General features: G+C 40.4%; 1 non-coding gene across 1 annotated transcript; it reads right to left on the reverse strand.

Moving 5' to 3' along the window:
• Nucleotides 1-16,199: 16,199 nt before the first annotated feature.
• Nucleotides 16,200-16,305, reverse strand: LOC149493709 (small nucleolar RNA R71). The gene has a single exon (XR_016322785.1). It is a non-coding gene; the product is annotated as a small nucleolar RNA R71 (small nucleolar RNA).
• Nucleotides 16,306-26,782: the final 10,477 nt, after the last annotated feature.

The raw sequence follows: 26,782 nt of genomic DNA on the forward strand, positions 1-26,782 counted from the left end.
AGTCCAATTAATCAATAATTGTGGCTAAAAAAAGCTTTAATTCAAACAAGTTTTTCCCGGCAATAAATTGCCTACATTACAATTCGATTAATCGATTTTCGGCAAATACGTTGCCTATAAACTAGATTAACTACTTTCAGCGACAAAACGCTTAAATCAATTCTTTGGCAAAATGCCTAAAATTAATCAACTCATTTTGGCTAAAAGCCTTAAAATCAATCAATTTTGGCGACAATCGCCTAAATCACATCAACTTTTGGCAACAATTGCCTAAATCAATCCTTGATGGCTAAAAGCCATCAAAATCAACATTTTTGGCATCAAATGCCTAAAATCAAATCAATCAATTCTTTAGCAAAATGCCTAAACAAAATGCACAAAGCATACACACACTCATGCATTAAGCATACCCATTCAAAGCCCTTCAAAGAAGGCCTATCGAACTACGTTGACTTTGATCTTCCATTCAAACGAAAGTACGTAGGCACGTTTGGGATTTAACCCCGAGCGGCAAGTCGAAATCATCAAAATCACCTAAACATTTTTCATTGGTCCAAATTACATCATCTTTCACCTTGCAAAGCGTTCATTGTTTAGGTTAGTTAATCAGCATGACATAGTCTCGGGATCCACCTCGGGTTCGTAAACCATGCCTTAACATTGGGTTAATTAATCTAGTAATTAGGTTAATTAAAATTGGAGTCAACTTAGGGTTTTTTCCTAGTTTACCCTAAAATAATTAAACAAGGTGGCGACTTAAACATCACGTGCATTTCTTCCTTAGTTACATGCATCATATGCATGATGTTTTGGGGAGGGGTTCACAGAAAGCTCACACAAAAATAAAGAAACTAGAATTTAAAAGACAATATTAGGATATGATGTATGAATTTAGCTTACTACAAAGCAAACCAAATATGGACCTAATTAATTCTACCCAAAACAAAGCAAGTAATCAAAGAAAAACTAAAGAAAACAATTTGTTTAATAGGTTCAGAATCGCGCACGGGCGTGCTAGATGGAGCACGGGCGTGCATGTAAGATCTTAGTCCAACAAGTGGAAGTCAGAAAAGTGCACGGTTGTGCTTGAGGTGAAGCACGGGCGTGCTGCCTTGTGTCCCTTTTAATGCAACCCAATTTAAGTAGGATTCTTAGATTTGACAAGGATTGTAGTAGATTTTGCTCAATCTCAAAAGATATGGTCAACTAATTTTTGTTATCTTATCCACAAGTAGTTAAGATTGGATTTTATCACAAGATTATAGTGGATAACTAAATCCCATAAAATATGGTCAAATCCTTTTAGGATTAGGAACAATCCCACTAAATATGGTCAAATCTCCTAAGGATTAGGAATAATCCCACAAAATATGGCAAAATCCCACAAAATAAGGTAAAATCCCTTTGAATTAGGATCAAATCCCTTGGATTCGGGAACAAAACAAGATCCACACAAACAAATTTCAATGGTGGACGAAAATTTTTCTATACTCTTTTTTTTTAGTCAACAAGATCTAAGATCTAAACTTCCAGAATTGAAACAAGCACGAAATTACTAAATTTAATTGAAGCAACAACAAATTGAAACTAAACAAAAGAAAGCAAACACACAAAGAAACAAGATGAACAAGAAAACAAACACAAGAACAAGATGAATAAGAAAACAAATAAACACAAACCCTAGGGCTAAGATAAATAAGAATTTACCTTAATCTTTGGGTCTGATACCAAACTGACGCGGAACCCAATGAAAATAATTTCATGAACTCAATGACAAGTTTTGGAAGAGATCAAAGATCTAGAATAAATTCCCCTCTATGGCACCCAAAGCTTAAAGAAGCAAGAACACCAATAATAGAGTAAAAGAATAAGATAAACGCCACAAAGAATTGATAAGTTTACCTTGATTCTTGATGCAATTAGAAGAATGCAATCTCACGCTCTCTAAAAACATGAACACGCCTAAGCATGAAGAAGTAGTCTTTAATTCCTGGAATAATTGTTGAATAATTACAAAATAACAAGCTATTTATACTAATCTAAGAGGTCCAGATCCTTAAAGGATTTAGAGTTAGCTAAGGAGTAGGATTTAGCAAATCTAAACCAACTAAGGATAAGACTAATAAAATCATAACAACTTAAGGATTTGGATATCTAATCCAAATCCACTAAAGATTGACTAAATCTAATCAAAATAAGGCTAACTAATCAAGGGTGGTCGAAATATTGGACGCCCAACCCATTAACAAAGCAAAAACTCAAAAATAACTAACTAATATTTCAGAGGCAGGGAGTTGCACGGTCCAGGGCGTGCTAAGGCGCACGGGCGTGCGCGCATTGTATGACTTCCTTCGCAAGAGGCAGAGAAGTGCACGGCCTGGGGCGTGCTAATTGGCACGGGCGTGCGCGCATGGATGAGTGTTCCTCGCGAGAGGCAGAGAAGTGCACGGCTTGGGGCATGCTAGTTGGCACGGGCGTGCGCGCATGGATGAGTGTTCCTCACGAGAAGCAGAGAAGTGCACGGCTTGGGGCGTGCTAGTTGGCACGGGCGTGCTTATCAACTCAACATGTGCTTCTATTAATGTGAGAAACTTAGGTGTTTCTTCAAGTTCTTCATAGCATTTGTTGAAAGTAAGGTCATGGAGCTCTTGTGTGATTTGCCCTTGAATGTATAAGGACATGGTTGCTCCATACTTCTTTGCACGGCTCCTTGTAATTGGTCCACTAGGAAGTGTCAATGGATTGCCATTGTTGTGGTCCTTGTTCCCTTGAGCTTCATAGGTGTTTGGTGGTAGTGGATCCATATCAACAGCTCCCCCTGGTCCAGCTAGAGCAGCCGCCGCCTCCGCCTCAGCCTCAGCCTCCGCTCTGTAGTGGGCTGCTGTCCTATGCTTCTTCTTATCCTGCAACAAGTCACAGAGGAAGATACTTAGTCACTTGGTTAAACAGTTGAAGAAAAATGGGTAAGATTGAAAATAAGAGAATCACCTAGGTGTACTTCAGAACCTCAGGCAACCGGGCCTGCAGACGGGTGGAGAAGTATGTGGCATAATCGCCAGCTGACAAAAAGCTATCAGCAGAAGAACCATCATACTCCTCCTCCCGATCCTCTACAATCATGCCCTCCAGCAAGCACATATGGTGAGGAGGAGCATGGGGCACTCGCCGCTGTGCTGGGGCCACCTGGATATCATAGACTCTCTCCCCCAGGAAGTACCGGTCAACCCAGTACCCCCGCAACAAGAGTCTAGACCGAGTGTATAGCTCAGCTACCGCACGAGCGGGATAGGTCCTCCAGGCCTCTCCCTCCCAGGGAGTCAGAAGCAGCTGCAAAACAGATGAATCAGTAATTGCACAGTGAGAGAAAAAAAAAAAGAGAAAGCTAAGTTGATTTAGTGGATTCTTGTACTTACATCAGATAGGGCCCTATCGTTCAGGAAGCACCTCCAGTAATGGGGATCCTCGGTACTGGCGAAGGTATGATGGCAGTGGGCCAGATACCGAGGAATCCGCCGGGAATCGGCCGGGGTGTCGCCGCTCGGACCGCCTAGGTAGATGCGGTACTCATAGGCCCACACCTGCAGTACAGATCACAATGAGTTCAGTATACAGTTGAGCAGTAAAAATAATATGATAAAGGAAGAAGATGAAGAGAATAAGAATTTTACCTCCAGTGGCCGAATGAACTGCCAGTTTGACTCACCACTACCACGGGTCCATACATCAAGACCATGGTAGAGATGAGCCAAAGCAAGAGTGGCCCAGTCGTAGGAGCCGACCTGGCTCAGATCCCTCAGGCTTACTAGCACCGTCGGGTCTCCCTTATTCTGGGAGGTGCATAGTAGCTGAGAAGAAATGATGTAGAAGAGAAAGGACCAGGCGGCCTGACCCCTCTCCTTTCGGGTGTAGGCCGGAGCAGCAGGTCGAGCCTCCACTGGCAACTCTCTCCACGCGGCCAGCCTCGTACGGATCCACTCGGTCCAGAAGCGGTATATGACCTCATATGATACGTATACCTGCTCGGTGTACCTGGTCTGGGTGGTCACACTGAGCAGAGAGCGGACTAGTTGAGCTCCAAGAGTAGCGGTATGGTACCGAGCGTCCAGAGGAGCGACCAGACCGTCGAACCTAAGCCCCGTGATAGCGATGTAGTTGGCCGGTGTCAGAGTCATCTCCCCGAATCCGAAGACAAAGGTGTGGGTGTTGTCGTTCCACCGCTCCATCAGCGCGTAGCGCATGGCGGGTGGAAAGCGAGGCTGTGTACGGCGGAGCCCCGCAGCATAGTCGCCGAAGCCGGCAGCAACGACCCGAGCGCGCATAGGAGGGTCCAGCAGATCCCAGAAAGCAGAAGCATCAGTGGAAGATCCACCAACGCGGGCCTTGCCCAGATCAACCTGTGTAAGAAAAAATTTCAAATTTAATAAGAATTAAACTAACAAATTATCTATTTGTGAATACTCAAATTTTGAGGCTCAAAGAGCCATTTTTTCCGGACTGCAAACAGTCCGGTCGGACCGGAGGTCATTCAGAAAGTTCACCGGAAGTGTGCCAATATGGTACTTGAAATGTCCGAAAAATTACGAGGATCACGAAACTGGTCTCGGAATATTTTTTGGAGGTCCGGAACTCCCGGAAAAGCCTCCGGAACGAAAAAAGAAAAAAAGAGAGGGGAAAAGGCACACATGCCCGCCCGCGGGGGTGGGCATGCCCGCCCAAGCCAGGCGGGCACGCCCGCCCAGCCCAGGCGGGCATTCTCGCCTTCAAGGGGGGGCACGCCCGCCCTCCTGGGCGGGCATGCCCGCCCTCGAAGGCGGGCAGGGGCGCCCGGGGTCATGTTTTTTTCCTATAAAAAACGGCTCTGGGGCTCCGTTTTGAGACACTCAGTCTGTGTTGACGGACGCTCCTTCTCCCTACGCTCTTTGCGATTCTTTACTGCTTTCTTGCATTTTTTAATTTTAGTTTTATTTTATTGTTGTGATACTTGGTCACTTAAAATTAAATTAAAATTAATTCCCTTAACGAGGAGCTTAACCTGGAGTTAAGAAGCGGTCGACGATTAAATCAGGTACATGAACTGAACTCTGCCTATTTAATTTTAGCACTTCATGCATGCTTCTTTTCTACTCCTAATAATTCTACAACTGCATAAATGCATCCATGTCATCATTAGGCAAACAAATTGCCTCAATTAAATAAATTTAGGCTAAATGCCCGATTAATTAATAATCGTGGTATTAAAGCCTAAATCCGACAATATTGGCTTAAAACACCTAGTTAATTAATAGCTATGGTGTAATCGCCTTTATTTCAAACAAATCCGGCTTAAGTCCAATTAATTCATAATTGTGGCTAAAAGCCTTAATCGATCACGTTTTGGCAACAAATTGCCTACAATTAAATCAATCTTTTGGCAAAATGCCTTAAAATTAATCAACTTATTTTGGCTAAAAGCCTTAAATCAATCATTTTGGCGACAATCGCCCAATCAACATCATTTTGGCAATCAAATTGCCTAAATCAATCTTTTTGGCTAAAAGCTTTAAAATCAATCATTCTGGCGACAATCGCCTAAAATTAATCATTTTTGGCAACGATTGCCTAAATCAATCTTTTTGGCTAAAAGCCATTAAAATTAACATTTTTGGCATCAAATGCCTAAAAATCAACCAATTCTTTGGCAAAATGCACAAAGCATACACACACTCATGCATAAAGCATCCTCATTCAAAGCCCTCTAAAAGAGGCCTATCGAACTACGTCGACTTTGATCTTCCATTCAAACGGAAGTACGTAGGCACGTTCGGGATTTAACCCCGAGCGGCAAGTCAAAATCGCATAAACACTTTCATTGGTCCAAATCATATCTTGCAAAGCATTCATTCTTTGGTTAGTTCATCAACATGACATGGTCTCGGGATCCACCTCGGTTTCGCAAACCAGGCCTTAGACATTGGGATAATTAATCTAGTAATTAGGTTAATTAAAATTGGAGTCAACTTAGGGTTTTTCCTAGTTTACCCGAAAATAATTAAACAAGGTGGCGACTCATACATTCACGTGCATTTCTACCCTTAGTCACATGCATTCATATGCTATGATATTTGGGGGAGGGGTTCACAGTTTGGCGACTCCGCTGGGGATGTTATGTAATCATTTTGCATAAAGTGGACTACGACCGTTGTGTAAACTAACCTGCCCTTCTCAGGGTATTATTTTACTATGCTTTGTTTTGCAGGGTACCCTAGCGAAGATTAAGTGTTCTTTCTTTAAGAATGCTTAATAAGGAGAATTTGGACCTAATGAAAATTTACTTTAAATCATTTAAATTTGTTGATTTATTTGCACGAATTGAGAATCTTTTTCTCCATTGCATAAAAAACAAATTTCAAATGAATTTCTTCTCTCTCTGTTCAAACTTCTGAGTCTGGATAGCAAGTAGCGCTGATCGGCAGGTCTCTTTGATTATGTCGACGGACAGCCAAAGCGTCCTCCCTGTTGTTGAAAACCATCCCTAATCCTTTTGGGGATGGCCCATGGGCATGCGTACCGTTGGACCCATGCGAAACTCTTTGTTTTCACATGTGGTTAGGTATATCCATGCTCAAGGCTCAAGGGTCCCTTTATAAGCCGATTCTCTATTCGTGTCATAGCCTATAGAACCTACCCTCTAGGACTGTATGCACCCAATGATGAGAACCATACCATTAAAACAGATTATGACGTGCTGTTACGTGCATTCACGACATACCATAAACATGGGGTAAACGCAAAGAGGACGGAAAACACTCTTTCACCATTAGTCATGCACAGTTGGACAAGGAGTCAACCTACCTCATACACCAAACACTATACCTAATCCAACTACCCTTGTACTTTCAGGTGCCCACGATCCAAGTGCCCACATCAGTGCCAGCCACACCTACAGTACTATCACCAGCTTCACCAGCTACACCAGCTTCACCTACAACTTCAACAGCTTTACCTGCATCAATGGCATCACTTGCTGATATCCAAACCCTCATTGAACAACTAGAGGCTAGAATGGAGGCCAGAATGAATGAGGCACTAGCTGCCCAAAGGACCGCCCTGATAGCTGAATTGGGCAATGGGAATGGAAATGGGGCTTCTGCCGGGGGAAGTGGACCTGCTGCCTCCAACCAGGGTCCTGCTGCTGAGCCAACAAACCCTACCCTGAACCTGGACGACATGCCCTCCAAAACTGCTTCCGAGCTAGAAGCTCAAAGGATGAGGGAAAAGTTGGAACTGCTGGAAAGGTCTATCACTGCCCTGAAGACCCACAAGGAAGTGGTGGACATGGACTCTTTGTCTTTGTTCCCCGAAGCCAGGTTACCAACTAAATTCAAAATGCCCAACATGGACAAGTTTGATGGAACCACTTGTCCTAAAACACATTTGAAAATGTATGTGGGTGCCCTAAACCCATTCGGATTGAGCAGTGAGCTCCTTGCTCAGTTGTTCCAACAATCTCTTACCGGTGCTGCATTAAGATGGTTTGTTAGCCTTGATCGGTCTAAGATGAAGACCTGGGAGGATATCTGTAATGCATTCAATTCACAGTACCACTACAATATGGAGGTGGATGTTACTCGAAGAGAGTTAGAGACCACCAAGCAGAAGAATAATGAGCCTTTCTCCTCGTTCCTTACGAGGTGGAGGGCCAAGGCTGCCCAGATGATTAATCGGCCTTCTGAGCAGGAGCAGGTCGATATAATAATAAAAAACCTGCAGCCTGTTTACCAACAACGGTTGCAAACCCAGTACCTACCAACGTTCCAGTCGCTCATCGCCACTGCTACAAAGGTGGAAGATCTGATCCAAATAGGGCAACTGAAAGATGACTCAGGAACCTCTAAATACAAGAAGCCTAGCCAAGCTAGCAAAGTCCACGAAGTGGCGAGCATCACCCCCACTAACCCATTACGTGTGGGGAACATGAGGAACGGTAATCAGTCGAGAAGAACATACACTGACCTTGGAATGCCAATCCTTTTGGTTTTTAGAGAGGCTGTCAAAGCCAACTATATCAAGCCTTTAGAAGCAAGGCCACCTCCCAATCCATTGCCAAGAAACTACAAGGCAGATGAATATTGCGAGTATCATCAGGGATACGGGCACAAGACCGAAGCCTGCTGGACACTCAAAAACCGCATCCAGGACCTAGTAGACAATGGCTCGATCATTCCGAGGAGTAAGCCTAACATTAGCACTAATCCTTTGCCAAATCATGGGATAAATGCTATTATGACTGACCAGGAACCAATCGATCCTTTCAAACTGTTCCTTGAAATGAACAACATCTGTGTCTTGGATTTGAATGACCTGAGCGAAGAAGTCGATGCCATTACCAGGAGCGGGAGGCAGTACGAACCGTTGGTCTTGGATAAAATCCAGAATAAACCCTATCAGAAGGTAAAGGAGCCGAAGGAGGACCCAGTACTCTCACAATTGAAAAAGACACAAGCTAGGGTGTCAATCTGGGAACTTTTGGCATCATCCTTTCCTCATCGCCAAGCTCTCTGCAAGGCTTTGAGCCAATTACAGACATCAATGGAGATTAGCCCTGAAGTACTAGTATCCACCTTACCTAATCATCCAAAGTACAAAGCATCGGGTTTTCTGACGAGGATTTGCCTAAAGAAGGGGGCAGTCATAATAATGCCCTGTATGTCACGGTCCAGACCAGAGACAAAACTGTGCCCATGGTTCTCGTTGACAATGGGTCAGCTCTGAATGTCTGCCCACTAAGGGTAGCCAGTTGCTTGGGGTTAGAAGAAACAGATTTCACCCCCTCTGATCAGATAGTAAAGGCCTATGACAGTACCCGAAGGGAAATGTTGGGAGTTGCCACGCTGAAGTTAACTGTCGGGCCAGCAGTGATGGAAGTCCCATTCCAGGTAATTGATGTACCAACTAGCTTCAACCTGCTCCTGGGTCGGCCATGGATACATCATACTAAGGCGGTGCCCTCATCCCTGCACCAAAAGGTCAAGTTTCCCTATGAAGACAAAGTTATCACCATACAGGGGGATGACTACAGTCAGCTCAAAAGGCCAAAGGGCCAGCCTCTCTTTGAGGTTAACCCTGAGACTGCCAATTTACCCCTTTCTGGATTTCAATACGACACTGTACAGTTTATAGAGGGAAAGACTGCAAGCTCTCGAATTCTCTTTGATTTCGGGACAGTGCAAATAAACTGCATGGTGCCTCTAATGTTGAAAATGTCCTACCTACCAAGAATGATTATGGCAAGGTCCGGGAAGAAGTATCCTGCATTGCAAGCCTGGGAATGTCCAGTGAATGAAGGGACCTATGGTTTGGGTTATGAGCCCACTGATGAGGACCGTGCTGAGAGTACCCGAAGAGGAAGGAAAGAGAATGTACAGATGCAGCCTTACCTATTGACTCTGAACAGCTACTTCTGCAAACCCGGAGAAGCAGTTCCTTACTGTGGCTTCCGGGAGCCCTTTTGCTGCCCAACCGTTAAGAAGATGCTGCCTGGGATAGAAATATTCTCGGATGTTTGGGGCAACAAGCCCGAGATAGTAACCGAGCTGGAGGCAGAAGACTTCATGCAGCCTAATCTCTTTGATGAGGTTGCAGTTATCACCGGAAGTGATGGGAATCAAGACTTGTGCAACCTGATCAAACCGAGCGAAGGACCTCTTGACAATTGGTACGCCGAGAAGGAGCACACTGCTGACAAACCCCCTCCCAAGTCAAACCTAGTACCTCCCTCTGTAAACAAATCCTGTATTGAGTCTGAGTCTGACCCCGAGTCTGAAATCGAGTCAGAGTCTAGTTCTGAGTCATCCCTGTCGGATCTAGAGGATCCAGATTTCAAATTTGATGTAATCTTTGAAGACAATTCCGTCATAATCAATAAAGGCTTGCAAATTCTTGATTACCCTGCGTGTCTATCTTTCCAAGCATTTCCAAGCAAAAGTAATAATCAAATAAATGAAATAAAAGATGAAAAAGAAAAAATAATGATTGGCAAAGAGGAAAATAAATACACATACATTGCATCTAATTGTATGAACAGGGAACATATCAGTGAATGTTTGAAGAAATTTGCTGATTGCTTCATGTGGAAAGCGAGTGACATCACGGGAATTGACCCAGCAATAGTGGTGCACAAGATTCCAGTGTATCCGGAGACCAAGCCGGTGAAACAGAAGCTCAGAAGACTGAAGACAGAATGATCCTTAAAAATCAAGGAGGAGGTTGCCAAGCAGCTAGAGAATAAGTTCATAGAACCCATCGCCTACCCGACTTGGTTAGCAAACATAGTGCCGGTTCCTAAGAAGGATGGAAAGGTGCGAATGTGTGTGGATTACAGGGATTTGAATAAAGCTTGTCCGAAGGATGATTTTCCCTTGCCACATATTGACTTACTGGTGGATCGAATGGCTGGACACGAAATGGTCTCTTTGACCGATCTTGCTGTCGGGTACAATCAAATAATGATGCATTTGCACTGATATTGTGCCATATGCTTGACTGGTTGTGTGTTCACCGTAGCATTTTAGGATGCATTTTGCCTAAATGCCTGTGTTATACATTATTTATAATTATTCACTTAGTTGCAAACTCACTCTTCCTTTATTTAACTTGTCAGGAAGTAGAATCCCTATCGATCCGACTAAAGCTCTGCAATCTTCTTCGCAGGGCTATAAAAGTAAATTTTTAATTTCTATAATTAATTAATTTATGTATTGTTATATGTAAGGACATCACTACTTCTAGCTATTGTTGAACTCCGCAGCTGTAGGATTTATGTATCTCCAATCTTGTATTAAAATTGGTATGTTAATCTATGAATGTCCTAATTATTTATCTAAGATACATATGAATCAGTAGCCTATAATACAACGAGGTGTATTACTAATAAGCCCGAACTATGTTTTATTTGAGATGTTTGAGATTAGGCCATGATGTAACTGCGGAGTTATTTCTTTCATGTCTTGATGTAGTTTTACCTTGCCTCTTAAATTCTAGCGTGATCGTCCTTAGAGTCATATTATTAGAATTAGACTAAGGGATATAATTGATGTTAGTAGGATAGGACTGGTTATGTTTTTGATAAATTTTGTTTTATGCTTTGAATTTCAGCATGGTGAATACCAGGACAAGAGCATCTGATAATGCGGAGCGAGAGGCTCCAGATGAGGCTTCTTCCGGGCATCCAGCCCTAACTAGACAACAAGGGGTAGACCTACTAGAAATGTAGTTAATCAAGAGGAAAGAGTTCAGAAAAATCAAAATGAGGAAAATATAGCTAAACACCCCTCAGAAGTAAATACATTGATGATCGGAATCCAACAGGCCATAACTACTATGAATAACATGTTGATGTAGCAACAACAGTTCTTTTAGGCTCAACAGCAGCAGTAAATGCCTCCTCCTATACCCGATCTGATAGCATAGCCATATTAGCTGGCTCCACCTCCCATTTTTCTGAGGGCCTTTAATGATACTCTTTATGACAGATTTATCTGGTATAAGCCACCCAAGTTCAAAGGAACTGAGGATGCTCATTCGTTTTTAGCTAGAATCAGAGAACTTTGTGTTGAGTGAGGCTGTGATGATGAGAGGCCCATTGTATTTACAGGCCGTAGGATGGAGGGTATAGCGGAGATATGGTTTAGAGACTATGTTCAACCTTCTATTACAGGGATGTCTTGGCAGCAGTTTTCTACTCTTTTCATGAACCGCTTTGTACCAGAAAGGACTAGGAGAGCCAAAAAAAGAGAATTTGATTCCTTAGTTCAGGGAGATATGTCTGTTGATGAGTATGCCACCAGATTTATAGAGTTGAGCAGATATGCTCTGGGATTTATACCAGATGAAGGCATGAAGATATTGAATGCAATATATGCTACTTTATTTCAGCCAGAGAGAGCAAGACTTTAGTGCTGTGATTGATTCACCTAGGCAGATGGAGACCAAGTACATTTCTGACCGAGTGATTTTAGGCAGAAGAGGTAGTAGGACTGCAGCTCCATTTGGAAATCTTGGTGTATCGGGGATGATTGGATCCTTTTCTATAAGTATGCAGTCTCCAGTTTCTCAGTTCCAAGGAAGAGGAAATCTTGGTAAGAAGAAAGATAAGAAGAAATTTGGCAGTAGCAGATCTAATGGGATCGTATGTCACAAATGTGGTAATGCTCATAAGGGAGGATGTAATTTTGATTCTAACACCTGCTTCGGATGTCACTAGACTGGGCATTATGCTAGAGATTGCCCACTTCTTCATTTATGACATATGCCATCCCAGTCTTCTATGGGTAGTGTGTCTAGATCCCTTACTGCCACACCTTCTGCATCGGGTTCGAGATTTGCAGACCAGCAAGGCCATAGTTCTTTCGATAAAGGCAGACGTCAAAGTTCGTACAAGCTTCACAATCTGCAGGAGGACAACCTCAACTTTTCCATTTGACCTAGGGGGATGCTCAGGCATCCAATGCTGTGGTGGTAGGTATTCTTACTATTTGTTCATTTGAGGCACCATTTTTGTTTGATCCTAGTGCCAGCCATTCATTTATATCTCCTAGGTTTGCCACTAAAGTAGATAGAGTGTCCGATCAGTTAGAGTTTCCTTTGTTGATATCAACGCCTTTAAGTGAACTCGTTTACACTAATGCTGTCATTTTGGGCTGCTCTATTGTTCTTGAGGGTAGAGACTTACCTATGAATTTAATTATCTTGGATGTGATTGTCTTTGATGTTATTCTGGGTATGGATTGGTTGTTGAGGTATGATGCAGAGGTTCACTATAAAAAGAAACAAAGCGCTTTTAATTTACCAGATGGTGAGAAGCTTATTTATAGGGTGGATAAAAGCATAACCTTACAATTTAATTTTAGCAATAAGCACTAGGAAGATACTGGAAAGAGGTTGTCAAGGGTACCTAGCCATTCATTTATATCTCCTAGGTTTGCCACTAAAGTAGATAGAGTGTCTGATCAGTTAGAGTTTCCTTTATTGATATCAACGCCTTTAAGTGAACTCGTTTACACTAATGCTGTCATTTTGGGCTGCTCTATTGTTCTTGAGGGTAGAGACTTACCTGTGAATTTAATTAGCTTGGATGTGATTATCTTTGATGTTATTCTGGGTATGGATTGGTTGTCGAGGTATGATGCAGAGGTTCACTATAAAAAGAAACAAATCGCTTTTAATCTACCAGATGGTGAGAAGCTTATTTATAGGGTGGATAAAAGCATAACCTTACAATTTATTTGTAGCAATAAGCGTTAGGAAGATACTGGAAAGAGGTTGTCAAGGGTACCTAGCACTGGTAAAGGACACTACTGCGGAAAACCGTAAAGTTGAAAAGGTGTCGATCGTGAATGAGTTCTTGGATGTGTTTCCAGAGGAATTACCCGATCTTCCTCTAGATCGAAAAATTGAATTTTGCATTGATCTAGTTCCCAGCATATAGCCTATATCTATGCCACCTTATAGGATAGCACCTGCAGAATTACAAGAGCTTAAGAAGTAGTTACAGGAGTTGCAAGACAAAGACTTTATTGTACCAAGCACTTCACCTTAGGGTGCTTCGGTCCTTTTTGTGAAGAAGAACGATGGTTCTCTCCTCCTATGTATCAAATATAGGCAGTTGAATAAGGTGACCGTGAAAAACAAGTATCCGCTTCCTAAGATTGATGATCCATTCGATCAACTGCAAGGAGCTACTTAATTTTCAAAAATTGACCTTAGATCTGGTTATCATCAAGTGAAGATTAGAGAGCAAGACATTCCTAAAATTGCTTTCAAAACAAGATATGGTCATTATGAATTCCTAGTTATGTCATTCAGACTCACCAATGCTCCAGCGGCTTTTATGGACTTGATGAATCATGTGTTCAAGCCTTACTTGGATTAGTTTGTGATCGTGTTCATAGATGACATTCTAGTTTATTGATAGGTGTTAATTTTATAGTGTTTTTAATATAGTTTTTATTAGATTTTGAGTAAGTTTTTATTACTTTAAATCACTTTTAGTATAAATACGTTCAAAAGCTTCCTTGATCTTTAATCCGCTTGATCTAAGAGAAAATTTCAGGAATTTGGCACATAAAAGAATTTTATAACACAAGGCACTTAACTTGTGGCACGCCCGGGCCGTGCTAAAAGGCACAGCCGTGCTAGAAACCAAGGAATCCAACAGAGAGACAGAAGAGAGCACGGTCAGGGTGTGTCAAAAGGCACAGCCGTGCTACAAGGATACCAGGGCGTGCCATATAGCACGCCTATGGCAGCTCTAGGCAGACTTCCAGAGAAGAGCACGCCCTTCCCGTGCTAAGTGGCACGCCCGTGCTGCGCAGGCGAAACCAGCATAAATTTAATACGCAAATCAAGTTTTTCTCACATGGGCCGACTTCAGGGAGTTTCCTAAACACACTAAACAAGACCTGGACCTATTCTTGGGGAAAAAGGAGTCCTAATCAAGAAGAAATCAAGAACCTAAACAGTCATGATCTCCTATAAAGGATTTTGCACTAAATAAGGATTCTATTTCCTAAAAGGAGTCAGACTTGTCTTCAGGAACTCTATATAAAGAGAGGAACTTCTCAAAGCAAGGGATCTCTTGTTTGTTTTTATGCAATTTCTTCACAGAATTCTCTCTCTCAAAAAGACTTCAAGCATCAAATAATTGTGCCAAGATTCAAGGAAGCCATCAACATAGTTGTGATACAGTTTTTATTCTAAACTCTCATCTTGTTTCTTTCTTTTACTATTGTATTTAATTATGATGGATGATTCAAGAATGAGTGAGTTTAATTTAATTACTATGTCTAGCTAAACTCTTATACTAGGGATTTGATGTAATTTAATTCGATTCCAGCTTATACTATTAGATTTATTTTTCTTTGTTCTTGTTATAACTTATTATTGTGCTTAAGGCCTCCAGGCAGAAAATTTCCCCTGGATTGATTTATTTCAATAATCACATTCGGGAGAAGGGTTATTGATATGAAAAAGGTAATAATTTACTTGAGAATAATAACTTGATGTGGAAACTATATGGTTTGACTCAAGGGGGGTTTTCATAAGTTAATAAATTATTAAGTTGTGAATTCACAGAACAACCATAAAACCTAATGATCTGATTTATGTTTAATTTCACTATTAAGATAGGTAATTAAATTGGATTAGAATAGCTAACAATAAATCGAGAGAGCTTGTTAGTAACCTTAGGGTTGTTTCTCCTACTTGAACAATTAAACTTGATTAATGAACTAATAGAATAAGCTGGATAGAATTGAATGAAATCAAATTCCCTAGTATCTTAATCCTTTGATTTCTTTTTCACCTGAATTTGGTGTTTGATTTCTTTTGTTTTTACTTTGAATTTTATTTACTTTATAGCGAATTCCTTTTATCATCGTCTAAATAATAATAGGTTAACATAATTTTGGTAATTGATAAACAATCCCTGTGGATACGATACTTTCTTACTCTATATTACTTGTTGCGATTTCGTACACTTGCGAAAATAAGCTGTCAAGTTTTTGGCGCCGTTGCCGGGGAATTGGCGTATCAATATCAATACGAATTACCCTGTTATTAATTTAGACACTTTTTCATGTTTATTTAATTTTCTTTTAAGTACTGCTCCAGGTTGTTTTATGCAAAGGAGATCAAGGAGGACTGAACCTCTAATCTTTGATCCGGAAATTGAACGAACTCTTCGAAGGCTCAACGCTGCAAGAAAACCACAAGAAGTAAAAATCGAACAACAGGCAGACATGGCTGACGAAATCGAAAACGAGAACATAGTTGGACCACTACTTCAGCATCCGGTCCGTACCTTAAGGGACTATACAACACCTAATCTGAATGGGACAACCTCAAGTGTTATTAGACCTAGGGTAGAAGCTAATAATTTTGAGATTAAACCCGCAATTATCCAAATGCTTTCTACCTCGATCCAATATGGGGGTTTACCTAGTGAAGATCCTAATGCTCACATCACCAATTTTCTGGAAATTTGTGACTTTTTAAAACAAAACGGTGTTTCTGAAGATGCAATCAAATTAAGACTTTTTCCATTCACTCTTAGGGATAAGGCTAGATCATGGTTACAATCGTGTCCCGCTGGAAGTTTTACAACATGGGATGAATTAGCTCAAAAATTCTTAGCTAAATTCTTTCCGTCCTCAAAAACCACCAAGTTGCGCAATGAGATAATGACATTTGCTCATCATGATCAAGAGAGCTTGTATGAAGCTTGGGAAAGATTCAAGGACTTGTTAAGAAAGTGCCCACATCACAGTTTGCCCAAGTGGTTACAGGTACAAACTTTCTATAATACATTATCTCCTAACATCAAAATTACCTTAGATGCAGCTGCAGGTGGATCCTTTGAAAAGAAAGGAATTGATGAAGCATTTGAGTTGATAGAGGAAATGGCAAGCAATAGCCATTACCAAAACAATACCGAAAGGAGAAGAACTGCAGGAGTCTATGAAATAGACGCCATTACAGCACTTAATGCCAAGGTAGATAACATGGTAAGGAAGTTGGACATGTTAACTACTAATTCTCTAAATTCTGTTATGCAAGTATGTGATAGGTGCAATGGACAACATGGAATTGGGGAATGCATCATGGACTCTTTAACTCCACAAACTTTGGAGCAAGTGAACTATGTGATGAATCAAGGAAGAAAGAATTACCCTTATTCAAATTCATACGATAACAGGTTAAGGAATCATCCTAATCTATCTTATGGTAATCCTAACAATGCCTTGAATGCACCGCCAGGTTTCCACCCTCCAGAAAAGAAATCTCATGATGACCTCCTCACTGCTCTCTCCAAATCACACATGGAATTCATGAATGAAACCAGGGAGAACCATAAAATCCAGCAGGCTGCAATCAGGAATTTGGAGATTCAGCTAGGGCAATTTGCAAACTTGATGGCATCTTGACCCCAAGGTACGTTACCTAGCAATACTGAAAAGAATCCAAAGGAACAAGTGCAAGCTATTACCTTAAGAAGTGGCAAACAATTAGATGAACCACCAAAGGAACAAGTGCAAGCTATTACCTTGAGAAGTGGCAAACAATTAGATGAACCACCAAAGAAAGAAAAGGAAGTAAAAGAACAACCAAAGGTGCCTATCATTGACTTAGAGGAGAAAGAAAAGGTAAAACCATATGTTCCCCCTGTTCCCTTTCCCCAAAGATTAAAGAAAGCACAAGATGACAAGAGCTTCCTCAAATTTCTGGACGTGTTTAAAAAGCTTCAAATCAATATTTCATTTGCTGAAGCTCTTGCTCAAATGCCTAGCTATGCTAAATTCCTAAAAGATATTTTGAGCAAGAAACGAAAAAATTGATGATCAAGGAACGGTAATGTTAATCGAGGAGTGCAGTGCAATTATCCAAAACAAACTGCCTCCAAAGTTGAAAGATCCAGGAAGTTTTTCTATCCCTTGTAACATTGGTAATCTTGACTTTGAAAAAGCTTTGGCAGATTTAGGTGCTAGCATTAACCTTATGTCCTATGAAGTTTTTAAGATGTTAGGTATGGGAGAGCTCAAACCAATAAGGATGTCTTTGCAATTAGCGGATCGGTCAATTAAATATCCTAGAGGGATTGTAGAAGACGTGCTTGTAAAGGTAGGTACATTCATCTTTCCTGTTGATTTTGTTATCCTTGACATTGATGAAGACAGGGAAGGATCTCTAATCGTGGGACGACCTTTTCTTGCAACTGCAAGAGCATTAATAGATGTCTATGAAGGTAAGTTGACTCTAAGAGTTGGACAGGAAGAGATTGTGTTTGATGTACTTAAATCTTGTAAACTTCCTATGGATCATGGAGACTGTTTTAGAATTGATGTTATTGATGAATGTGTGAAGACCACTTTGCATGTTGAAAATAACATTAATGAATCAAGCATCTTGAATGAAAAAGAAAAGGAATCACCTAAGCATGAACTGAAACAACTTCCACCTCATCTAAAACATGCATTCTTAGGTGAAGACCACTCTTTTCCTGTTATTATTTCTTCTCACTTAACACTTGATAAAGAGGAAAGGTTGTTGCAGGTTCTACGTAGGCACAAGAAAGCATTAGGATGGTCTATTTCAGATTTACAAGGAATAAGCCCAAGTGTGTGCATGCATAAAATCTTGATGGAAGAAGACTACAAACCTTCAATCGAACATCAAAGGCGATTAAACCCGAACATGAAGGAGGTAGTCAAGGCTGAAATTATCAAGCTCCTAGATGCCGGCATCATTTATCCAATTTCAGACAGTAATTGGGTAAGTCCTGTCCAAGTTGTTCCAAAGAAGGGAGGTATGACTGTTATTTCTAATGAAAACAATGAATTAATCCCCACAAGAACAGTCACAGGTTGGCGTGTGTGTATAGATTACAGAAAACTAAACAAAGCAACACGCAAAGATCACTTTCCCCTTCCCTTTATTGATCAAATGCTTGAAAGACTTGCAGGTTATCCGTTTTATTGTTTCTTAGATGGCTATTCAGGATACTTCCAAATACCTATAGCCCCTGAAGACCAAGAGAAAACCACATTCACCTGTCCTTATGGCACTTTTGCCTACAGGAGAATGCCTTTTGGGCTATGCAATGCCCCTGCAACCTTTCAAAGGTGCATGATGTCCATCTTTTCAGATATGGTAGAAAAATTTATTGAAATCTTCATGGATGACTTTTCTGTGTTTGGTTCTTCCTTCGATGCATGCCTTCATAACTTATCTTTAGTACTGCAACGATGTGAAGATACTAACCTTGTGTTAAATTGGGAAAAATGTCACTTCATGGTGAGTGAAGGTATTGTCTTAGGGCATAAAATCTCTCAAAAAGGGATTGAAGTAGACAAGGCAAAAATCGAGGTAATTGAAAAACTACCTCCTCCTAACACAGTGAAAGGTATAAGAAGTTTTCTTGGGCATGCAGGATTTTACAGGAGATTCATAAGGGATTTCTCAAAAATCACTAAACCTCTTTGCAATCTACTAGTTAAAGATGTTCCTTTTGATTTTGACAAAGATTGTTTAGATGCTTTTAACAGGTTAAAGAAGGAGTTAATCTCAGCCCCGATCATCACTACACCAGATTGGACTTTACCCTTTGAACTCATGTGTGATGCTAGTGATCATGCTGTAGGAGCTGTTCTTGGACAAAGAAAAGACAAAAAGTTGCATGTTATTTATTATGCCAGTCGCACATTGAATGATGCGCAATTAAACTATGCAACTACGGAAAAAGAATTACTAGCTATTGTTTTTGCTTTTGACAAATTCAGGGCATATCTAATTGGGGCTAAAACAATAGTCTACACAGATCACTCCGCCATCAAATACTTGCTGGAAAAGAAAGATGCAAAACCGAGACTCATTCGTTGGGTACTTCTATTGCAAGAGTTTGACCTAGAAATTCGCAACAAAAAGGGGACCGAGAACCTCGTTGCTGACCATCTTTCCAGGCTTGAATTGGGGGACGAAGACACAAGCGAGCTACAAATCAATGAAAGCTTTCCTCATGAGCAACTTCTTCTAGTAGCAAATGCTCAAACCCCCTGGTACGCTGACATATTTAATTATATTGTTTACAAAATTCCTCCTCCCAATTTTTCTTACCAACAAAGAAAAAAATTTTTTCATGATATCAAATTCTACTATTGGGAGGAGCCATTTTTGTTCAAATATTGCAGTGATCAGCTATTTAGGAGATGTATACCGGAAACTGAAATAGAAAGTGTCCTTAAATTCTGCCATTCAATGGAATGTGGAGGTCACTTTGGAGCAAGCAAAACAGCTGCGCGTATACTAGAAAGTGGTTTGTATTGGCCTAATCTCTTTAAAGATGCTTATAACTATGTTCATCTTTGTGATCGTTGTCAAAGGTTAGGTAATATTTCGAAGAGACATGAAATGCCCCTAAATAGCATCCTTGAAGTCGAAATCTTCGATGTATGGGGTCTGGACTTCATGGGACCTTTTCCACCATCATATTCAAATCAATACATTCTAGTGGCGGTGGATTATGAGTCAAAATGGGCAGAGGCTGTTGCTCTTCCTAATAACGATGCCAAAAGTGTAATGAGCTTCATCAAGAAAAACATTTTTACAAGGCATGGTACTCCTAGGGCAATAATCACGGACGGAGGTAAGCATTTTTGCAATAAATATTTAGACTCCCTTCTTGCAAAATATGGTGTCACTCATCGTGTAGGTACTCCATATCATCCTCAAACAAGTGGACAAGTAGAGGTCACTAACAGGGAAATTAAGAAGATCCTTGAAACCACTGTTGGACAATCACGAAAGGATTGGTCCAAAAAGCTAGACGATACTCTATGGGCCTACAGAACGGCATTCAAAACGCCTATAGGTATGTCTCCATATCGCATGGTGTATGGTAAGGCTTGTCATCTTCCTGTAGAGTTAGAACATAAGGCGTTTTGGGCCATTCAATTTCTCAACTTTAATGCCAAGGAGGTGGGACAAAAATGCTTGTTACAGCTAAACATGATGGATGAATTACGCCTCCATACTTATGAAAGTGCTAAAATATAGAAAGATCGCACTAAACATTGGCACGATAAGCGCATTATCATGAGGGATCTAAAAGTAGGCCAGCAGGTGTTGCTCTATAACTCTAGGCTCCAGTTATTCCCTGGTAAGTTGCGCTCTAGATGGTCTGGACCATTCACAATCAAGGAAATCTTTCCTCATGGCGCGATTGAAATAGTGGATAGTAAGTCGAATCGAAGTTTCAAGGTAAATGCTCAACGTTTGAGACGCTATCATAATGAAAACTTTGAACCCATCAAGAGTACAATTGGTCTTGCTTAGCCTAAACTAAGATAAGTGCGTCGAACTTAATGACGTTAAACAAAAGTGCTTATGGGAGACAACCCATCTATTTTTCTTGCTTAATTTTCATCCATTTATTTATTTTTATCCCTTATTTTATTTGTCAATTCCCCATATTTTCTCCATGAGTGTGCTTTTGTTTTATTTAGAGTTTTTGTAGGGAAAAGTAGAAATCCAGAACAGAGCACGCCCTAGCCGTGCTGGGTGACACGCCCGTGCCATTTTCCAGGGTGCATCCACTCAAAGGTCAGAGAAGAGCACACCTAAGGCGTGCTCAATAGCACGCCCGTGCTACTGAAAAGAGGAAAAGATCACTTGAGAGGCAGGGACAAGCACGCCCAAGGCGTGCCATATAGCACGCCCGTGCTATCCACAGGCACTTTTTCATTCGAGAGGCAGAGAAGAGCACGCCCCAGGCGTGCCCACTGACATGCCCGTGCCATGAGGAGAGAAACCAGCACGCTTAGGCGTGCCCCGAAGCACGCCCGTGCCATAGAAAAGGGCCAAATACCCTTGAAGGTCAGAGAAGAGCACGCCCTAGGCGTGCTAATTGGCACGCCCGTGCTACTTGTGCAATAATCATCACTCAAAGGGTCAAAGAGGAGCACGCCCTAGCCGTGCTCAATAGCACGCCCGTGCCAGGTACGCCTTTTCTTTGTTTTACAGGTCAGTGCAGAGCACGCCCAGGGCGTGCTAATCAGCACAGCCGTGCCACGATCAGACCCACTTATTAATTGGCGCCCCTATTTAAAGAGCACGCTTCCAAACTCTCTCTTTTCCATCCCGCACGCCCTAGCCATCACCTCTTTTCTCCCAAACTTTCTCTTTTCTTCTCCCTTTTCTCTCAAATCAAACACTCTCCACCCAAAATTTTCACATAATCATCTCCAACAATGCCTCCTAGATACAAACGCAGCAGACCCGCATCCTCCGTTGCTGCTCGGAAGCGTACAACTACGCGATCCTCCACGGCTCCTCAACCTCCTTCACCTCCTGCACTTCCATTCGAGTTTGCCTCATCCGATCAACAAGAAAGGTACACAAAATTATCTCTTCGGCCTATTTTACCGAATCGATTTATTGATGAGACTGCTCTAGCACAAGTGGGTCTTAGGGATATTGTGTTAGAACCACTTAAAAGAATAGGGTGGGGGCAATTTCTTGAAATGAAGGACTTAGTTTATGCTCCTTTAACTCTAGAATTTTTCAGTTCTTATTCTTCTTTTATTCGGTTTTTGCCTACATCTCCACCGAGCAAAATTCGCTTTAGGCTTCTTAGTCAGGATTTTGAACTGTCTGTGAATGAGATTAGCCAAATTTTCGGATTCCCCACAGAAAATAGTCAAATTCAAATATCTAGTGATTTTAGTGTACGCAATACTTGGCAAGAATTTACCGGTGAAGTAAATTATAATCCTAGATATTCAAAGGCATCCAAATTAAGAAAACCTTCTTTGCGATACATTCATAAATTTTTGTCCAACACTATATTCGGAAAGAGTGAGAGCGACGGAGTGTTAGGTTTGAATGAATTATATTTTCTGTGGGCTATTGAAAATGGGGTTTTGTTAAATGTTGGGTATTGGCTCTGCCAGAGATTTGCAAGGGTGGCCAGAGCCGACAAAGGGGCTATAATGATGGGGTGTTTTGTAACCCGGATTGCTAGATATCTACAGGTTTGGAACCCGGCTAGGCCAATTTATGATAGTGTAGGAGGGGGGCGTGGTACCAGGCTGGATGTCGATGTTATGATTCATATGAAGTTGATTGAAAAAGTTGGGGATGCATATCGAGTAGTAGGTGTCCCAGAGAATGATTCTGATGATGAAGGAACCGAGGCTGCAGGCGGTGCTGACATGGAGGAGGATATCCCTCCACCTTTTACCTCTTCTTTTGGCGCAGGTACATCCGGTGCTGGTCCATCATTTCAAGGCACATCCAACATGTCAAATGATGAAGTCCTTGCTAGGATGATGTCTCGAATGGACCTCTTTCACACGCGCCTTAACGAGATGGAAACAATGATCACCGACCGTTTCCAGTCCATTGAGATAATGAATGGCAGTCTTGACTCGAGGATGGACACCATGCAAGGCCAACTCCAGACCATCCTCCAACTTCTGCAGCCACCCCCACCACCAGAGAATTGACGGATTTCAATATGTTTTTTTTTTTATTATTATGTTTCTTTTGTTCTAATACATTGTCTTAGTTACTTTCATTTTAACTTGTTTGCTTGGTTCTTTGTTATGTGGATTTTTATAACTTCTTAGTAATTTTTGTTCTTAATGTTTAGTTGCTCCTTTAGCTAAGACACATTCCACAACCTTTCTATTGTATTGTTCAATACAATGTTGGTAAGTTTTCTTCTTCTCTCTTACTGCTTTCTTTCTAAGCAATGCAATAAGTTTGGGGAATTTATACGCATTGGGGACAATGTGATTGATTGAATTGGGGGAAGGGAATTTTAGCTAAATATTTTTGTTTTGGTTAACATGGTTGGAATGATTACAAGCAAGCTTGAAGGTGCTCATGTCTAGTAATAAGTGTTAAACATAATTGATTCTCAATTCTAGCATATTTAAGTTTTGAATTTGAAATTTTGATTTAAACATGTTTATTGATCTAAATTATTTGTTTCTAGAATTTTAAACACTAATTTTATGAAGAGTTATGATGTATAGGTGTGTTTTGATCTAAAGTATTTTAAACCTCGGCATTCCTAGAACAAAACTTAGAAATCCCTTCGAGGCAAAAAATTTAAATGTTTACATTTTGAAAGAGATGATTTAGGCAATTTTTGTTGAAACCTATATTTAGCCTAGACCACCTAAATTAAAAATATGACTCTTGAAACCAACTTTGAAGCCTTAAAACCGTAAAATTTTCTTCTTCACCCTCAATAAACCAAGCCATTAAAGCCAAAATTCAAATTTCCTACCCTAAGTACAAAGGATTGTATGATTGAAAGATTCGATTTTTAATTAGAATGTAGCAACAAAAGAGGGAGAATTCATCAAATAATACTAGCAAATAAAAGAAAAGAAGAAAGAATCAAGAAAGAGGCACATGAAAAGCAATCAAAAGAATTCAAGAAAAATAGAAAAAGGGCAAGGAAGAAAAGTGCCAAAATTATTAAGAAAAGAGCTTGTCCAAGATGCCTCTAGCTAGTAAGAAAGTTTCAAAACAAGACACTCCCTAGAACTAGAAAAAGTTCAATTAAAAATAGAATCTTGAATGTTATACATTCTTTTATACTCTTTGTCTACATTTTATCCCTTTCTTTGATTAAGCAAAATTTACACCAAGAAAGCCCCATTACAACCCAAAATATAGACCTTCTGATCTTTTAATCATATACATTTATATCGTGGAGAAAGGATGACTAATTCTGCATATGGGAATGCCACTTTTATCAATTGTCTTATTTTTAATTGCTTTAGATGATTCATGTCCTATTTATCATAATTTGAATAAGTATTAGTGTTGACAATCTCTTTAAACTTGTATTTTACTCAATGAATATGTTTTCTTCAAGAAATAAAAGACAAGCTTAAATGTGAATAGCATGGAGAACAATTGAGTCTATCCACTTATTCACTATTCATGATATATTGAAAAGTTTATTGAGATCATCTCCAACCATGGTAAGCTAGTGTCGTCAAATTATTTTAGTTTTGTTGCTTGAGGACAAGCAATGGTTTAAGTTTGGGGAATTTTGATAGGTGTTAATTTTATAGTGTTTTTAATATAGTTTTTATTAGATTTTGAGTAAGTTTTTATTACTTTAAATCACTTTTAGTATAAATATGTTCAAAAGCTTCCTTGATCTTTAATCCGCTTGTTCTAAGAGAAAATTTCAGGAATTTGGCACAGAAAAGAATTTTATAACACAAGGCACTTAACTTGTGGCACGCCCGGGCCGTGCTAAAAGGCACAGCCGTGCTAGAAACCAAGGAATCCAACAGAGAGACAGAAGAGAGCACGGTCAGGGTGTGTCAAAAGGCACGGCCGTGCTACAAGGATACCAGGGCGTGCCATATAGCACGCCCATGGCAGCTCTAGGCAGACTTACAGAGAAGAGCACGCCCTTCCTGTGCTAAGTGGCACGCCCGTGCCTCGGTGCTTCACTAGCCCGTGCTACCTAGCACGCCCCGTGCTTCACTGGCCAGACTTCCAGACTCAAGCACACCCAGCCCGTGCCATATAGCACGCCCGTGCTGCGTAGGCGAAACCAGCGTAAATTTAATACCCAAATCAAGTTTTTCTCACATGGGCCGACTTCAGGGAGTTTCCTAAACACACTAAACAAGACCTGGACCTATTCTTGGGGAAAAAGGAGTCCTAATCAAGAAGAAATCAAGAACCTAAACAGTCATGATCTCCTATAAAGGATTTTGCACTAAATAAGGATTCTATTTCCTAAAAGGAGTCAGACTTGTCTTCAGGAACTCTATATAAAGAGAGGAACTTCTCAAAGCAAGGGATCTCTCGTTTGTTTTTATGCAATTTCTTCACAGAATTCTCTCTCTCAAAAAGACTTCAAGCATCAAATAATTGTGCCAAGATTCAAAGAAGCCATCAACATAGTTGTGATACAGTTTTTATTCTAAACTCTTATCTTGTTTCTTTCTTTTACTATTGTATTTAATTATGATTGATGATTCAAGAATGAGTGAGTTTAATTTAATTACTATGTCTAGCTAAACTCTTATACTAGGGATTTGATGTAATTTAATTCGATTCCAGCTTATACTATTAGATTTATTTTTCTTTGTTCTTGTTATAACTTATTATTGTGCTTAAGGCCTCCAGGCAGAAAATTTCCCCTGGATTGATTTATTTCAATAATCACATTCGGGAGAAGGGTTATTGATATGAAAAAGGTAATAATTTACTTGAGAATAATAACTTGATGTGGAAACTATATGGTTTGACTCAAGGGGGGTTTTCATAAGTTAATAAATTATTAAGTTGTGAATTCACAGAACAACCATAAAACCTAATGATCTGATTTATGTTTAATTTCACTATTAAGATAGGTAATTAAATTGGATTAGAATAGCTAACAATAAATCGGGAGAGCTTGTTAGTAACCTTAGGGTTGTTTCTCCTACTTGAACAATTAAACTTGATTAATGAACTAATAGAATAAGCTGGATAGAATTGAATGAAATCAAATTCCCTAGTATCTTAATCCTTTGATTTCTTTTTCACCTGAATTTGGTGTTTGATTTCTTTTGTTTTTACTTTGAATTTTATTTACTTTATAGCGAATTCCTTTTATCATCGTCTAAATAATAATAGGTTAACATAATTTTGGTAATTGATAAACAATCCCTATGGATACGATACTTTCTTACTCTATATTACTTGTTGCGATTTCGTACACTTGCGAAAATAAGCTGTCATTTATTATAGAACTGAAGTAGAACATATGCACCATCTAAGGATTATGCTACAAACTCTGGGGAGCATCGGTTATATGCCAAGTTTTCTAAATGTGAATTCTAGTTAGAAAGCATGAATTTATTGGGTCATGTGGTATCTAAGGATGGAATCATGGTTGATCCTAAGAAAGTTGAGGCAGTTATCAACTAGCCTAGACCAACTACGGTCACAGAAGTTCATAATTTTCTGGGTTTAGTCGGCTATTACCGTTGTTTTGTGCAGATTTTTCTAGAATAGTAGCTCCATTAACAAGACTAACCCAGAAGAATGCCAAGTTCATATGGTCTGATTCTTGTGAAGCAAGTTTCCAGAGACTCAAAGAGTGTTTGACCACTACTCCGGTAACCTTACCATCAGGCAATGAAGGGTATGTTGTGTTTTGTGATGCATCTAGAGTGGGGTTAGGTTGTGTCTTGATGCAGCATGGTCGGGTTATTGCGTATGC

The sequence above is a fragment of the Jatropha curcas genome, chromosome 9 (genome assembly GCF_041381405.1).
Source record: "Jatropha curcas cultivar XTBG-Jc1 chromosome 9, XTBG_Jcur_1.0, whole genome shotgun sequence".
In the NCBI taxonomy this organism is placed as follows: domain Eukaryota; kingdom Viridiplantae; phylum Streptophyta; class Magnoliopsida; order Malpighiales; family Euphorbiaceae; genus Jatropha; species Jatropha curcas.